The following is an 18,420-nucleotide window of genomic DNA, read 5'->3' on the forward strand; positions in this document are numbered from 1 at the left end:
TTAAGAACGACGACTGGTAAATTATTTTCCTATGTTTAACTTTAACTAACGTAGGCTTTAGGAACCCGCCCAATCTGGCAACACTGGACGAGACACCAGCACACAATGTTTCATGGGATATGTAGTTTACCTAGATTCCTGCACCTGCCGTTTCGCTATTGTCATATTCTTTGTGCATTTGGTCACTGTTTTAAAGATAAAATGTTTTATCTACAAATTTTGAGAAGTACAATAGGAAAACATTTTTCTGGTCCTAAAAAGTGATATGCTTTTATTATCGCGGTGGTGGTGCTGTAATTTAGCACCCAGTACAGTAGGTGGCGAAAGTGCCCATAAAGAGATGTCCGCCATCGCCATTAAACAAGAAGAAGATTGCGGCCTATGAAGAGAAATACAGGTTCTTCTGCAGGTGAGTTCACTTGAGAGATTGTTACAGTCATGCTTATTATTACGAGTCATGATTATTATCAAAAGTGCTAACGTTGCCTGAAAAAACAAGTTTCTTGATTTTCCGACAGAGCTCATCCAAAGCATCGCTAGTATGGCGTTACAAGAAGTTATTTTTATGTGAAGTAGTTTAGGTTTCACTTTAGCCACTTCATAGTAACTATGTATTCAGTTTCATATCGTTTGAGAATATATGATAGGTAAGGCAGGAAATCTATCATACAGAAGATACAGTAGTTATTAATACTTAATAATACAAGAACAGTATAGTGAGGCTCGACATAAAATATGTCTTAATTAAATACTTGCTAATCTTCTTTTTTCAGGATTTCACCTATAATTGCAGACTGCAGTAAGTCTCTGTGTTTATCATATATATATCATCATTGTTATTTTTTTACAGTATTAAGTATATTATTAAGTTTAGAATGTTAGTATATGATTTGCTCATGTTATATTTGTAACTAGATTGGAACATATTTTTATGTACTGTATTATAAGATCATAGTCTCAAAGGTAATACTAAATAATATTTCTTAGGTTTTCCAAAGGTAAAAATTACATGCATGACAATATGACATGATATTGCATATAGCAACATTGTTAGAATGTCTTTGAGATCTGTTTGACGCCGTGGCTGGATAAAGTTCAGAAGTTCAGAAGGTCGAACATGTTGTTCATTTTGTGGCCCGAAAACTGGTACCAACAGGAAAATTCATTTTTAAAAAAACAAGTAAAGGTCCATATTCCACCATTAGATACAAACCTTGTTGTCTAGAAGATAATAGTGGCAGACAAGAATGATTGGATAATAAAAATAAAAGATAAAGGGCATTTACCTGATTGGTTTAGGAAAGAACCTCCTTTCCTAAGGTTCACTATAACTGTAGGCTGGAAAACACTTGGTTTTCAGATGATTGGGGACATCTCACTTTGTTTGGCCTGATCAAATAAAGTTAACTCCTTGACACCTGAACCTTCTTTGTCTGAGAGATTTTTTGAACTTCAAGATCGACTTTTACCACATCACCTAGGACCTGAAGTGGGACAATCACATTGGCTCCATTGCTAAAAAAGCCCAGCAAAGGTTGTACTTCTTACATCAGCTGAAGAAGTTCAACCTACCACAAACTCTATTAAAACAGTTTTACTCAGCTGTCATAGAGTCTGTCCTCTGCACATCCATCACTGTCTGGTTTGGCTCAGCCACAAAGTCAGACATCAGAAGACTACAGAGGACGGTTCGGACTGCTGAGAAGATCATTGGTGCTCCCCTGCCCACCCTCCAAGAACTCTATACATCCAGAGTGAGGAAAAGGGCTCAGAAAATCACCCTGGACCTCTCACATTCAAGCCATCAGCTCTTCACAATGCTGCCGTCTGGTCGGCGCTACAGAGCACTGAGCACCAAAACAACCAGACACAAAAACAGCTTCTTCCCTCAGGCCATCTACCTCTTGAACAGTTCAATGTTTTTACACACCGTGCAATTAATAACTCTGTGCAATAATAATTAAGTGCAATATTAATTATATCCTCCAGATAATACACTATCTATTTTTATACAACTTTTTCTGTAAATTATATTTCATTCATTCTGCTGTATTTAGCACATACCTTGTACTACAATAGTCTATTCTTATTTTTTACTTGTACATATTTACATACATAGCTTTACTCTCTATATCTTTATCTTATGTTTATTGTATTGTATGTCTTAATTTTTTATACCCATAGGCCCTTATTTAAATCATTGTGTACTGTATTCTATTGTGTTATGGTCTCTGTGTACTGTTGTTGCTGTTTCTGTGTTCTGGATGCTCCTGTCACCAAAACAAATTCCTTGTATGTGCAAACATACTTGGCAATAAAGCTCTTTCTGATTCTGATTCTGATTCTGATAACACGCGGGTTGCATTATCGTGAAATACGTACGCCAAAGTTCGATTTTGCGTGCATAAATACGCCTATTTTTGCGTGAATATGTTACGCCAATTTAGTGCGCCTGCATATTAACCGGCAATTTGTCTTATTAACCTGTCCCCAAACCCTAACCCTAACAGTATTATTTTAATTATTTCAGTGTTTCCTCTTCATGTACGTTTCAAAATGGCTGCTCTCCAGCGAGGTGCATGCAAACATTGGCATATCATATGCACGCAAAATCGAACTTTGGCGTACGTATTTCACGATAATGCAACCCGCGTGTTATTTATACGCAATTTATGAGACCGGGTTACAACTGGATCACCACAAGATCGCACTCCTGCAGTTTCAAAGAAACTTCTTCACCCTTTTTTTCAAGGTAAGTCGAGCAGTCTTTCTAGAATGTTGTGCTTATTTTTTCAAGATTTAAATCATATACATTTAACAATGACGTTGTTTACACATTTTATGTGTACCCTTTAAAAAACGTTACGGGCATTGTGGATGTCCAGGAGCATCAATTTATTGAGATTTGGCCAGGGGACGGGTGATGCTTTCGAGAACATTTAGCCTGTCTGTGTGCTCCAATAAAATGAGGTTAATTGAAAAGCACCTCATCAAAGCGCACCTGAATCTAACTGTGAGTATATTCAGGGGAAAAGACGAATTAGAGGACTTGTACATGTTGTTTCAACGCAGTTTTACAAGTCACAAAATAGTGCCAGTAAACATGTCATAGACTATGTGAAACATTATAAAACGGTCAGTTCTGGTCCTTGATTCTGATTGGCTGAGCGGAATTCTAAGCCATGATAAAATACCCCAATATATAACGGCTGACCGCACCACATATCCTAAATATCATTTTATTTACTTTATTTTATGAAACCTTGCTAAGCATATGGGATAACCATTTTATAAAAGCAATAAGCCCCGCGAAGCAGTGGGTTACTGTGCATTTTATAACAGCTACGGGTTTTAATGACTCCGCTTCGCGTCGTGCCACAACGCCCTTAGCTGTTATAAAATGCACTGTAACCCACTGCTTCTTGGGGCTTATTGCTTTATTATAATCCTTCTCTCAGATCTGTTTCCCAGCACAATTCAATCCAAATTTGTGCTAATTTACATTGTTGTTTCTGAAAGACAACTGCAGAAACTTGATATAACTACTTACTTCATTGCTGATCATAGTTGTTTAAACAGTTTTGAAAAGTGAATGTGATCTGAATCCTGATCGAAAATGTATATCTTCCAGGCTACATCATATGTGTAAAAATAGACTCTATACTGTATGTATAAAGAATACGTACACACAAACATGCAGTCAAGTTAATAGCTGTTTATGACAGACGTATCTCTTGAGATTTGATTGACAGATGTAGTCCTTCTGTCATGACCGTGGAGGTGAGACACGGACAGAGGACCCAAGTGCAGACAGCGGTGAAGGGGTTAACAACAGACTATTTATCTGCATAACTATAAAACAAAAACCCACGTGGGGGTAACACAACAAAACAGGGGACTATAATAACATGACAGGACTCTAGACTACACTTAAACAAGACTAAAGTTTAAACATTTGACATAACTACAAATAACTAGACTAGACTAGACTAGACTAGACTAACAAGAACTCACCAAACAGATCACACGAATGACACACACAATGAACCAGCACAGGACAGAGAACAAAGGGGCATTAAATAAGGGAACAAATCAAGAGGGGACAGGTGTAGGGCATGAAACCAATAACAAGCAATAATGAGGAGACGAGAGGGCGGAAACAGAGACGAGACCGGAGAGAGCATGTGGAAGGCCAAGTGGGCCAAAATGCTTCTCTCCACATTAAACAAGAGGTTCTGCCATGGCTCTGCCACAAGATCAAGAAAAGCAAGACAAGATGGGGCAGAAACCATGACAGTTCTTCACTTTCTATATGCTCAACGACCATTTCTGCTGTGGCTCTTTCTTGTCCAGCAGCACACACTTTATTTATTTTAAACGCACAGTACAGACACGTTGTGGCCTCATTTGTGTGTCGAATTAGCAGCTAACAGCGTTAGCGCAACACAACAATGGTACTTTAAAATGTGCCTTACGCAGTGATTTAAATAGAGAAATAGGCTCTGCGATAATGCGCTTTCATACTGAACTCCCCGAGATAGAGAGAGGGAAAGAGATCGCATTTAGAATGGTCTTTCACTATGACACATAAACTTTGCAGTAAATCCGCGGGTCACAAGCATCTGAACAGTTGGGCTCATTCCATACGGATCACAAGCTTTTATTGTAACAGTAAACACGTTTTAACTAATTCAAAGTGATTTAGATAACACAACGTTTATAATGTTGTTACCCGTTTATATAAACCTTTTTTTTTCAGACTGCTGTGGAATGGGTGTGACAAATGTACCCAAAAAGGAGTGTGGGATGGTCATCTTGTGATTTATCCTGAAATAACTAATCTAACATTGAGAACTGATAAAACATTTAGAGATCAGTCTCAGGAGTACCACCACCTGCCTTCGGTTGTGTCGCCCTTCTGCCATCTTCCAGTAAACTTGATTGAACAATTCCCTGCTGACTATATGCACCAGTTTTGTCTTGGGGTTATGCGCAAACTGATTGTCATGTGGCTGAGGGGACCACTGGGAATCAGGCTGTCATCTGGGCATGTTAAGCAGGTCAGTTTACAGCTGCTGAACCTTAAACCATGCATTCCGAATGTGTTTGCAAGAAAACTAAGAGGCTTGGAAGAAGTTGACAGATGGAAGGCCACAGAACTGAGACAATTTGCCCTCTATACTGGAAAAATTGTGCTGAAAGGCATTATTTCTGACCAGCTCTATGATCTCTTCATGGTTTTTAGTGTGGCATTATGCATCCTTGTTTGCCCAAGACTGGTAAAACAGTACAGTCACTATGCAGAGGAGTTGTTGGTGTACTTTGTAGCACAGGGAAGACATTTGTATGGGGATGCATTTCTCGTTTACATTGTTCACAGTTTGGTACACCTGGCTTCAGATGCAAAAATGTACGGCAGTCTTGATGAGTGCAGTGCTTTCTCTTTTGAAAATTACTTGCATCAGCTGAAAAGATTGGTTCTTCTGGGCGAAACCCTCTCTCACAGATTGTGAGAAGGCTTGGGGAAGGAGACAAACTGAGAAGAATACATTGCAGACCAAAAAAGACAGTGAAAATAAAACAACCCAACAATGTTTTCACTCTAAGTGATCTAGAGTGCTGTGAAGTTGTTGCAGAATCTGGTGAGACTGAGCAATGCACTGTTTTAAAAATTAAAAGATCCTCGGGGAACCATTTGAGGTTCTTCACATCGCCACACCGGCGGAACCGTCAGGAAGACCTCAAGGCACCTTTTTACAAAGGGTGGTTCCCTGAGGAACCTTGAAGGATTCTTGAGGAACCATTTCTTAAAAACAGTCCGGAACCACCTTACATGCCTTACAGCACAATTTCCCAGATTTTTTGCTTTTTTTATATACTTTTTGTTTCCCTGTCAAGTGTAATCCTGCTGTTAATACTATTTTATTAAAATAGAAACACTTAAAACTTAAACCAAGAATTAAGCCAGCACTGTTTATCTTGTTTATTGACAAATAACTTACAAGTTCAATAAATAATCACCATAAATAGACGGGAAGCACATTAATGTTATTTATACATCAGTTTACATATTAACAAAACTAAATATGTCACTGAAATTTCATAAAACTTTAAATATAACATAATTATATGAATTATATACGTAGACATCTGAATTATGTTAACATTTATGTGTAACAATGTATACAAGAATGCATCACTATTTACAATATTTACATAGGACATTTTAAGTAGTTGATTAGGCGTAGGACAGCTGTGGGTATCTTAATGCACTCCTGGATGCCCAACAACTACTGAAGAAAAGTCAGTGTGTTTCTAATTGATTTTGTGTACTGGAGGTTAAACAGAAAGTATGCACTCAAAGTAAGGCCTACACCCATTGTAATATCGTCAGGTTCATCAGCAAGCAATTCTTCTCCGTCTAGAAAAACTGCGATGTTGCTTTCACCAAAAGGCTCTCCTTTGATCACCATAGTTGGTGTGAAGTTCTGTGCAGGCTGTTGGTTGAAGAAATATGGGTTTAAAAAAACATTTTATTATAAAACGTACATTTATTCAATTAACACATCACACATGGTAACAGACCTAACAATAAGTACAACCTTTTGTCTGAGTGTAATGTGGAAATATTATTCAGTTAGAAGTATGATTTAATTACCAATATAATCAATAAGTGTTTTCTTTCATTAAATCATTAAGCTGTGTGCTTTTATCTCATGAGCTTGCTATTTTACTCAGTGGAAAAATACTGTGATAAAAACAGAACAGTGACAAGCCGAGCAAAACCACAAAAGAGGAACAAGCTCTGTGTGCAGGCGTAGAAATAGAACAGCTCGTTTTGACAAGTCTAACTAACTAACAACACACACACCCAAAGAGTTATGAATTAATCCATTGCATATGTTTTAAGTATAATCATGAGTTTTGATGTGTTTTATTGAATCATAGGATTAAGAACAACGCTGCATAATTAAAGCATTAGATGATTGAGTGTTTTTTACTGAAAGTATTTTAATATGTTGTCTTGCTACATGAAACTGTCTCTAGGGAACACTTCCTAAAACCAGCAACTGACCGCAGGTTGCAAAAGATGTTGTTTTGCAGGAACTAACACAGAAGGATGGAGTCAGATATACGTGGTGCACGGTGATTGGTGGAAAGGGAGCAGCACTCCTTAAAAGGCAAAGGAGGAGTCAGAAGATGAGCACGACGTCAAATACTGAATAAATATGTGTGTTTTTGAATAATTTGGGTTGTTGGCTTGTGGTGGAGTGAGGAGATCGTCTGACAACCCAAAGCTTTGTTACTCCTTTTTACATCTGATAATAAACTTCTAATCGATTTTGGAGAACGTCTCTGTGCAAATTTTTGAACATGCAGGACTGCCTCAAAAGTCCAACAATTGGTGACCCGTGACGTGATTTGTCAAGAGACGAGGGCACATTTGCCATTTGCGTTGAGGAAAACGGAACGAATTCAGGTTCAACACACAGGTCGCGACCAACATAAAAGAAAGGTAAGCAGAAGCCTGTTTAATCAAAATTCTGCTATTGAACATACCTAAATTGTTGTGTTGAATTTGATGAACATTCCGCATGAGTAGAACTAAATTATAAAGAGAAGTTGTGAGAAATCAGATTTAAAAAGAAAATACTGTAAATCGGGTGGTTAGAGTCCCCCGTAGAGAGGGTAATAAATCCCTTTGAGTTTGGAACTCATAAACTGCGTTGTGGTATTCGCGTCTGGGACGAAAAATAGGCCAGGGAATTAAATCCCTTTGAGTTTGGAACTCATAAACTGCGTTGTGGTATTCGCGTCTGGGACGAAAAATAGGCCAGGGAATTACATCCCTTTGAGTTTGGAACTCATAAACTGCNTGCTTTTGGTATAAATCGACAGTAATCAGGTTTATTGACACATCACTATGTTTATTAACACATCAGAACTGGAATACAAAAATTAAAAGAAGTACTTCTTTTTAAGGAAGTTGTTGACTTGTAACTTGCATTTCATTTGACTGGAACATCTGTTTAATATTTAGTCACAAGCTTTAAAATGAACCAAAAACCAGAACACACCTTTCTGAGCCCTTTATGAATTCCTGGCATATCTTTTGATTGTCCAGTTTATTTGTTCTGTCTTTGTGAACATGGCATACAGCAACGCTGTTAAGGCAGTTCTGGGACATTGAGGAGCGAAGCCATGTCTTCAGCCACCGGAGAGCACTAAAGCTTCTCTCTGCCTCAGCTGATGATGCTGGAACCACAAGAAGCAAGCGCACCAGTGTCTCCACTTGGTTGAAGAGCCCACGAACCTCAGGTACCATGTTCTTCAAAATATCTACTAATGGCAAGGTTGCACAGACCCTTCTGTCCAAACTGACTTGTCAGCTGTGTTGTCACTGTGTCAAGGACCTCAAAGAACTTCACCCGGTATTACTTCTCAGCCGTACTTGGAATGTAGGACTGTGCTGGACCAGCATGCTTTGTAGTAGGCCTTCTTAAATGTGGTAGTGTTATTGGCTCGAGGTCCAATGATGCTATTACCTCAGATGCCTGTCTGTAGAACTTTACAAAACATTCTCCTGTTCTTTTGTGCAGAAAGCTGTTTTTTACACATTTAACTGCACTTAGCATGCCTCCTACTGTTGCTCCTCTACCTTGTAGTGAAGTGTTCAGCTCTTCCATTCCTATCATGATGTCCTGTGCTAACAGCAGTCCAAGGACAGTGTTTCCCTTCAGGAAACGCTCACGAAGACCATTGGCTCTGGAGGCAGTGTCGTGTGTTTGACAATGCCATTTCCTCTAGTGCTGTCAAGACAGCCTCATACTGGGTGAGGACAGAATTGATGGCTGGTGTACGCACTGTCCATCTTGTTGGACACAAGGGCTTCAGTGTTGTATAGCAGCCAGATGTAGATTTTGCCACAGACTTGAAAATTGTTTTAAATTTGCCTGACTGGCCAAATAAACACCCCAACTCATGGATCCATTGCAGAGAATTGCTAATTATTGGTGTGGCTGAACAGGCTGCTTGTGTGACCAAATTCACACAGTGGGGGCCACAGTGAACAAATGTGGCAAGTGGTTGCTCTTTGCGGATGTAAGCTTGTGCACCTGACAGATGCTCAGACATGTTGGCTGCTCCATCATATGTTTGACCACGGAGACTAGAAAGGGGAAGGTTTTGGCGAAGGAGGACATCATGATCAATCTTCCCTATTTGCTCACCAGTTGTTGAAGAGGCTTCATAAAGTCTAACAAACTCCTCTCTAGGTTCCAGGTCTGTGTCAACATAGCGTAGGCAGATAGACACCTGCTCAACACCACTGATATCCTGGGTCCCATCCATTATTATTGAATACTGCACCATTGGTAAAGCAGTAATTTCCTGTGCAATTTCATGAATTATGTTGTTGCTCATCAAATTCATTATTTCATTTTGGATTGCAGGGCTTATGTAGCAGTGGTTTCTTTTGAGCCAGCTGGCCAGAGTAGGATCACTCTCTGTCATGAAGAGAAGAAGCTGGTGGAAATTTCCTTCCTCTTGGCTGTGCCCCCTCAGAGGCAAGCCCTGTTGGGTCAGGTATTTAACATCATTCATAATCTTTGACAAATTTAACCTGGCTTCCTCTTGTGCAGTTGTTGAAATGCTGCAGAGTTGCATTTTAATGGGCCTTTCAGAATGCATGAACGTGTTTACTGCAATGTTGTGAGCTTTGCTGTTTGTGTGTTTTACAAAAGCTTCTGTGCCACGTTTCCAGTTTCTGAAACCTGTAGAGTTGAATGTTTGTTATGTGTTTTTGGCCAGTGTGGGTTTTTGTTTCGAAAAGGCATTAATGCAGTAAAAACATACAACCCCTTTAAGTTTAGAGCTGTAGTGCAGCCATGGGAAGCTCTTAAACCAGCGCTCCTGAAATCTGAGAGTTTTTCTTCTGGATTTTTGAACTTCAATAAGTTTTGGGTCTGGCTGAAATTGTTCTGTTAATGGGTATTCTTCAGGTGTCTGTGGACTTGATTCTCTGGATGTTGTTGGCTGTACTGATTGTTCCTGCTCTCTAAATGCAACAGTCTCCCCTGCCTCACCCAAGGTATCATCTGCCTGTCTCTGTAATAGTTTAAATGTAGTTTTAGCAACTACACAGAACAATTGTACATTTTGTATATAATCTTGTTTTGTAATTTTCTGTGCATTTTATATATTTATATATATATTTATATTGTATGTATTGTAGTTTGTAACTAGTTCTAATATGCTGTATGGGTTCTTTTTACTCTGTATTTATTCATTTAAATCAAATCTGTAAAGTTGTTTAATCTTTATGAACTGTTAAATACATGCAATGTTAATATATTTTTTCTGAAATATGTCAAATGTATTAATATTAAAGATTAAATATTGTTATTAAAGATTAAATGCATTGTGGCATTCATTTTATTTAAAATATGTGCTGTATTTGTAGTATCCAATGTTGTAAAATATTTATAATGTAAGTCTAACCTCTGCATTTCTGCTTCCTGATCTGTTTCATCAGCTTTGTTAGTAGGTACATTTGTCTGATTCTGCGACAAATTTATTTGAAGGTTAAATGGCATTTACAGCCTCTCAAATCCAATGTTAAAATTATATAGATTATACATAGCTTTAAATTCATGGTCATTTTATTCAATGTTTTTAATCACTGCGCTTCAGTAGCCTAAAAAACAGATACTGTATGCCTATAGGTCACATGTCTTATTTTACTCATTTACTATAATGGGTTTAAATGTTATGCAAAGAAACTTACTTTTCGTGGATGCTTCAGCAAAAAGCTTCTTACATCACTTCCACACTTTCTTTTGGACATTGTTGTAGGTTTTACGGTATATACATGTTGGTAGCTAATACGACTGTTTGCCTTTGACGTTACATGTGGGGTGGGGGAGGTTAAATCGGCGTCTCTTGTCAATAGCATATTTCTTGTTTTACGTTTAGAATATCTCGTTGAGATCAAGGCTCCGAAGAACAAAAAGTTGAATGAATGCAGCGCGCCGTCTCCCTTTTATACCCGGATATCCGGGGTGGAGTCCGGCATGCAAATATCATTCGCCAAAAAGTTTTTAAACTTTAAACTTTAACTTTTTAAAAGTTAGCCGGAAGACGATAGGTTCTCAAATGAAACCCCATCTGTCAGTTCAACACAACGTCGAGAGACCGACAGGAAGGGAACTACATATATATACTTATTAGAAATAAAGTTTCTATAGGCATTTGATGTGGAAAAATGTGTATTTCTCTAAAACACTACAGTAAAATAAATCCATATATGGTGTGCATATAGTGTGGGATGGCCCCTACAGAAACCCACCATCAGCTTTTTCTACTTATTATCTATAGGCATTTGTTGTGGAAAAATGTGTATTTCTCCAAAACGCTGCAGTAAAATAAATCCATATTGTGTGCATATAGTGGCTCCTACTGAAACCCACCATCATATTTTTCTACTTATGAGAAATAATGTTTGTATAGTCAATTATATTGGAATAATATTTTTCAAACAAAATGCTTTCAAAAACCATACTGTAGTTAAACCTGTTCAAATCCATGGGTACTGTAATAAAACCATGGTTTTGCATAATTGCAAACTGCATAAACCGTTTTATTTGCAGGACAAAGGTCTAAAAGGCATTAAAATAATACATATTTAAGATAAAGACAGAGACATTCTTTTCACAATATAAAGACAGAGACATCATAATGCAAACATTCGGAGAAAAAAACTGCATAAATTACGACAAAAACGAGATATTCTAAACGTAAAACAAGAAATATGTTATTGACAAGAGACGCGGATCATCTACATTTAAATAAATCTTTACAAGCGGGGTTCCTGGAATTTACCGTAAACCACTCAATATGCGCGCATCTGAAGCTAAACCGCGGCTGGCTTGACCGCAGTGCGCTACACCGCAAGTCTAAAAGTGCCAGCAGCTCAGTCACACCAGCAGTTATTAGGCCACTGGCTGTTTGTGTTTAAATGACTTCAAAACCTTTATTTTTTTATTTATATTAGGTTAAGCATTATCAATTCTAGTTATTAAGTATTTCTATTCATATAAATACTTTTAGTATTTAAGCAGGGCTGGATTGGCCATCGGGCATACCGGGCATTTTCCCGGTGGGCCGATGTACTTTTTGGGCCGAAACGGACGCATGGGCTAGAGAGACGGATGGATTAGAAGCGTGAATCGGGTGCGTATGCACGGAACGCGAACGCAATTGCGAATCGCACATGTATGCCGAAAAGGCAATGACAGCCAATATACCACTAGCATACCAGTCTCTGCTGGAAAGTCTGTATAATATTAACACAGGTCCTAGCTCCTGCCTGACTTTTATCCTTCCTTTTAAACTTAAAATCCACAAACCTTTTATTTTATGTCATACATAAGTCATAGCTCTTTCTACAGTCTTTCTAATGCCCGCAAAATCTCTTCCCTGCGTCAACATGAGAACGACATTTGTTTGTACTGTGGTGGCCACCGTCGTGTTTGGACTGAGTGATTCGTGGCAAATCTATAATACAACGCTAGTGGTCGCTGTCAAGAACTGCACCTTTAACCTGAGAGGGACTTTATTTGCCATTGTAATAATAATACAACGAAAATTGTTTGGGAGCTCACTCAGACCTGTAGCAGAAATAAAGAATATTCAAATAAATAATTCTCATACCGTGTTTTAAATAGTGCAAATAATGTAGTGCAAACCAGTATTGTACAGAAGACAATATAGAAATTCAGTTCTCAATATGGAAATTCAGTTCTGGATGTACAGTAAAATGTTCAGTGCATTACAGTTTTTTTCGATTGCTTAAACACATTGAAATTATGGCTCCTTTTCTTGAAACTCTAAACACAAATCCATAACTTCTTACACAATTCCCTCAACATCCTACCCAGAAAACAATAACCTGGCGGTCCACCGGCGGTTTTTGGGCGGCATAGATTCAGCGGCTTAACGCAGTCAGACCACCGTTGGCACACTGTCGATAAGCCGACCAATGTAAAAATGCTGTCGGTCTGCCAGCTTTTTTTGGGTGGCACGCCACCAGCGGCTTGCCACTGCTGGGCCTCTGTTGGTACAGCAGTGGCTAAATGATAGTGTTCTTCTAAGCTCTTACAGGACATTTTTATAACTACAGTTAAAGGCATCGATGGAATACTGGCTAAATTATTTAACAGGCAAATTTTTGTATATGTATATATATTTTTTTTTAATAAAAAGGCTATTAATTTGCAATTTAATAATAATTTGAGATTTTAAATTGTTAAATTTATGTATTATTCCCAGCTTGACGTGTATTAATGGGTGTGCGTTGCGAGCTGAATGTGTGTCACACACTGAGTGGAGAAAAGTTACGTTTGGTTGTGGATGAGATCAGCGAGAACAAAAAGATTTTTGTTTTTATACAGTATTACATTAATGTCCCAGGTAGTTACTTTAGTCAGGCCTACATAAAATGAGCCTTGATGACAGACTGATTAGCATTAGCCAATTTAAAACTGCTTTTAAGAGAGTTAAGTTATCATATGTATTGCAGCTTCTCTGACAGTCGGTTTTGTATACCTGCAAACCCAGTTAACTATATTGTCATTCCTTAACATTCAAAGTTATGTTTGTAGATTTTCCATGCTGATGACTGTGCAGTAGAAGTGGAGTAGACCTCCTGTCAGAAAACATCTCCAAGGTGCTACGAGTATGAATCCAATGACAAGTAATGAAAACCTTAAATTTATAGCCTTAAACTTTTTAACAGCAGTGCATATTTTTCTTTTCTTTTTATGTCTATTTTGCTAGCTATTGTTATTTATGTTGATATTTATTTGGCAAAAAATACAATATAAACAGAAATACTGTTAATTAACCACAATATAAAAGAGCTGTTTTCTTTTTGAATATATATAGTAAAGTCTAATTTATTTCTGTGATGCAAGTATGAATTTTCAACATCATTACTCCAGTCTTCAGTGTCTTGAGCAACAAAATTGTCACTTGGATCATGTGACACTGAACTTGGCGTAATGATGTTGAAAATTCAGTTTACAATAAAGTACAGTTTACAATATATTCATATAATGAGAGAAATAAAAAAGTCTGAACCCTTTGAATGGTAGTATAAATTATAGTTATGATTGCTTGTTCCTCCCCAGGGGCGTAGCAAGCTTTTCAAAAGTGCGGGGATGGATGTGGTTTGTTTGTTAACAATAAAAACGATGAATACAATGACAGAACGGTACAAAACGTATGACATACAAGATATAAAAAGCTTTCCATTTAAATGAGTGATAACTAGAAAAGTATAAAAACACACTCGGTGGTAAGCTTGATAGTGACATGGGTCTGACAGGACTGTGACTGTGACTGCTAAATTTTGCTTACTTGCGCCTTGAAAAGGGGAGGTATAAAAAAAAACGCCCACACAAAGCTTTTTCTCTGGTGGTATAAATAATGTAACAATTTACTGTTTTTAAACATTAAAATAATATACACTTTTCTTTCATAGTTCTTCAACAGGTGTGCAAACAATGACATAATTTCTCACTTTTTTCTCCTCAACAGGTACAATCAAACACAACAGATAAGTATCGACAAAAGTATTCAGCTAATCAACAAACAATGCTCAAAATATCAAAATCAATTGCACTGGCAATAAACCCATAAACACACTGCTTAACAATGACAATTTGTACCTCCTCCTCGTCAATTCCCTGCCTTCTTCATCACAGTTACTTTATACATTGCATGCCACATACATAACCGATTTTAGCTAGCTGCTGAACAATATCCCAATTAGCATTAGTCTAAAAAACGAAATATAATACATAAAACACTCGACATGTCGACAAAACATAAACAGAACATCTTCCCAAACACATATCAAGCTTATTTAAAAAGCTCGAAAGCATAAACACTCATTCAAAGTTCCTGGAAAAGGGAGATGGTAATAACCATAACCATAAGTTCCTGCCTCCTCAGCACGAGCTGACCGATAAATCTAACACACCAAGAGAGGCGGGACTTAAGGCAGAACAGCCAATCATCAGCCGGTCACACTCAAAGCCGGTGTCACGTTTGAGAGGGAGGGAGGGGAGGCAGCCGCAGCGAGCGCAGACACAGAGCGGCCGGCCAGAGAAACGGAGGAGCGACTGCTGTAAGGCATTTGTGCAAAACTGTGGAAAAACTGCAGAAAAAGTGCGGGTGTTGAACTCTCTCGCCGGGAAAAGTGTGGGTGTTTCCCCACGGGTGCGACGCCCCTGTTCCTCCCACTTAAATGATACTATTGCATAGGTAGTTTGTTCCATAGAGACTTTCCAGTTCTTCAAATTATGATGACAAATTTACTAAGGGACCTAGAAAAAACCTGATGGCTATTAAACCAGATAATTCCAAAATAAGATAAAAGTCACAAGCTCTGGACTATTGGTAGTATCCAGGATATCAGAGTCCATTAAAGGAACCAGAGCTTTCTCAGATTTAGTTAAGCATTCCCATAACACATCTTGTAACCTTGTTCTTCATAAATGAAATAGTAAAAAGTGAAAATGATCATCTTTTGCTTAAAATAATATTATGAACAGCAGCAGTGCTAATCTTTCTCCTTTTGCTTTCCTGTTTCAATCTGTCAGGGTTTACACTTTAAGATTACGGCAGCTCCAGATTGGATACAGCATCACTTGTGAAGACTTCAGATGATGGCAACTAGATGGACATACAAAACTGACAAATATGTAGGAGCTGATAGCCTCATGCGCAGTGCTCTGACACATGGCGTGATTGTGCTCTGGGCGACCCGAGTTCGATTCCCAGCTCGTGGTACTTTCCCAACCCCACCCCCTTCTCTCTCACACTTCGCTTCCTGTCCTCTCTCATACTATACTGTACAAATAAAGGCAAAAAACCTGCCAAATATTGTAATCACTGCCTATGAAAGTGTAAGTTTGCTGATTGTCAGTCCACTTTGTATTGTTACAATAATGGCCGTAAATGTAAATGGACAATGTTTACCCTTATTTTTACCCTTATTACTTGTCCACAAAAAAATTGCCGGATATGGGTTGAAAATCTGCAAACTTAACCTATAATAATATTGCCTGTTTAACTGAACATTACTTTAAACACATGACTTGTATTAAAGGATTAAAGTATAAAGGATATATTTTTTGATTGTAACATTGAAACATGCATTTTTAAGCTGTTTTGAAATTATATGCATTGTTAAGCTCTATACCCTTACGACAGCTATCCTGGGTTTTACTATGGTAACACTGCAACCATGTAATCATATGTTTTTTCTTGTTTTCAAATCAAGGTTTTAAAAATGGTTCTGATGCTTTTGAAACCATGGTGAAATTACTACAACATGTAGGTTTTCTATATGTTGTAGTAATGTCTTAGTTATTGTGGTTTTGCTACAACAATCAATCATTGTAGTAGATTTTGTATGGTCTTACTGCAAATGCTGTAAAAAACATGGATAACTTCCATATGGGTACAAATACTGTATTTGTGTGTTGGTCTGATAAATGTAATGCATTTGTATATTTAATCTGTTAAAATATTAAATTTGCAGTTGTTATTGAACATTGGTTTTTGTGTTGAATGACATTTTGGTTAGCGTGATTTAACGATTATAAACCGCGGACCGACTGTGGGCCGCCAGCAAACATTAATGATAAACCAACAGCTTAGCAGCAGACCATCGGCGGAAATATGGCAGCTGCCGCCGGTGGACCGCTGGAAAAACAATGAGCATAAAGCCGGTGGCCCGCCACTGGTCCGCCAGCCTTTTGTTAGCTGGGCAGTGTCTTACCGTGTCAATGCTCAGTCAAACAATTATCCATCTGCTACTAACGTCATTTCTCTTCGTCACAGACAAAATGTATTCTCCCCGTCTTCTTGCTGCATTATCCTCATTTTTTTGCCGTGTCGGTATAGTGTCTCAGAGTTGTAATGTCATAGGCAGCTATGGATTAAAAGGCGAACTCGCTGCTCAAACTTTAAAAAAATAAAATTCACGACGAAACGACTAGCATGTCTTCATACAGTATGTAACATTGTGCTTATGTTGTTCATATGAATATCCCACTAACACATTAAGTGCTTCAGTGGCACTTCAGTGGCACTCACATTTTAAAGAAATTGAGCGCGAAGGAAATCAATCCCACAATGCAATGCATTTACAGCCTGATACTGTATTAGGAATTTAGTGTGCTGAGAACAGAAGAATACTGTACATTTACAGCCATTCTGTTAAACATGCAGCCTGATACGGTTTTATAAAAATACAATACAATACTGTTAGAAATTGCCTGTAAATTTACATTAAAGTTTCAACTATAGTTACTACAGTAAAAACATTCATTTTCCAAACGGCTTTAAATGATAGACCAGCAGATTAGAAGTTAACATGCATGCACACTTCCTTAACTCTGGCTATGCAATCTCATGAAATTTTGAATGAAAATTTTACATTTTCCCTTTTCTCTTTCATGTAGCTCAAGATGTGGGTCAGAAAAGGCTAGCTTGAACCAGAAAGTAAAGTGTAGCAATAATCTTCAACATCCATGTGTCACCCAAACAAAAAAAATATAATTATACGTAGAAGCAGAATTATATGTAGAAAATTTGTCATTAAAGGCGCAGTTCTTGATTAACAGCGGCCACTAGCGTTGTATTATATTTGCAACGAACCGCTCAGTCCAAACACGACGGTGGCCACCACAGTACAAACAGATGTCATTCTCATGTTGATGTAGGGAAGAGATTTTGTGGGCATTAGAAAGAGCTATGTCTTATAAAATAAAAGGTCTTGATTTTAAGTATAAAAAGGTTAAAAGTCAGGCAGGAGCTAGGACCTGTGTTAATATTATAAAGACTTTCCAGCAGAGATGCATTAAGACCCGCGGTACTAAAGCTTTTAGCAGATATACTCAAAGATATCTATGGAGATACTTTTCAGCAGAAAGACGTTGGAGAGAAAGATCACCTCCGAGGAGGGTGCTTTGATTCGGATCAGTATGCGAGTAACATACCAAGATATGTTGTAATATTAGCTGTGTGACAGAGCAGTTTTGAGCGTCATTGTTAATCTGTTCCGCTTTAATATTGTACTCGTCCAGATACTTCAGAGAGAGTGCGTTGGAGCTGAAACTGGAGAGCGAGCTAGAGCGTGTTTTACTCCTAGTAAATGACTAAACTTTCAGTTAATCCGTTGTGGTATTCGCGTCTGGGACGAAAAAGGCCAGGGTGAAATAACTCCCTTTGAGTCTGGGAACTCATAAAGGAATATTCCAAAATTGTTTGTTATATGTTTGAATGTTTTGAAAAGGCAAATGCAATTGCTGAAGTGAAAATTAATGTGAAAAGTGACTTAACTGTGTG

At 38.0% G+C, this 18,420-nt stretch overlaps 1 long non-coding RNA gene across 2 annotated transcripts; it reads left to right on the forward strand.

Annotated features, from left to right (window-relative positions):
• The first annotated feature begins 369 nt into the window (after positions 1-369).
• LOC130565976 (uncharacterized) lies at positions 370-14,947 on the forward strand. 2 transcript variants are annotated; one of them, XR_008964420.1, is made up of 7 exons: positions 370-409; positions 774-799; positions 8,161-8,319; positions 9,453-9,585; positions 10,002-10,090; positions 13,662-13,753; positions 14,599-14,947. It is a non-coding gene; the product is annotated as an uncharacterized LOC130565976 (long non-coding RNA). The 2 variants fall into 2 exon arrangements; XR_008964419.1 differs by lacking the exons at positions 13,662-13,753; positions 14,599-14,947 and having other exon boundaries at positions 10,002-10,318.
• Positions 14,948-18,420: the final 3,473 nt, after the last annotated feature.

Source organism: Triplophysa rosa, linkage group LG15 (genome assembly GCF_024868665.1).
Source record: "Triplophysa rosa linkage group LG15, Trosa_1v2, whole genome shotgun sequence".
NCBI classification, from domain to species: Eukaryota; Metazoa; Chordata; class Actinopteri; order Cypriniformes; family Nemacheilidae; genus Triplophysa; species Triplophysa rosa.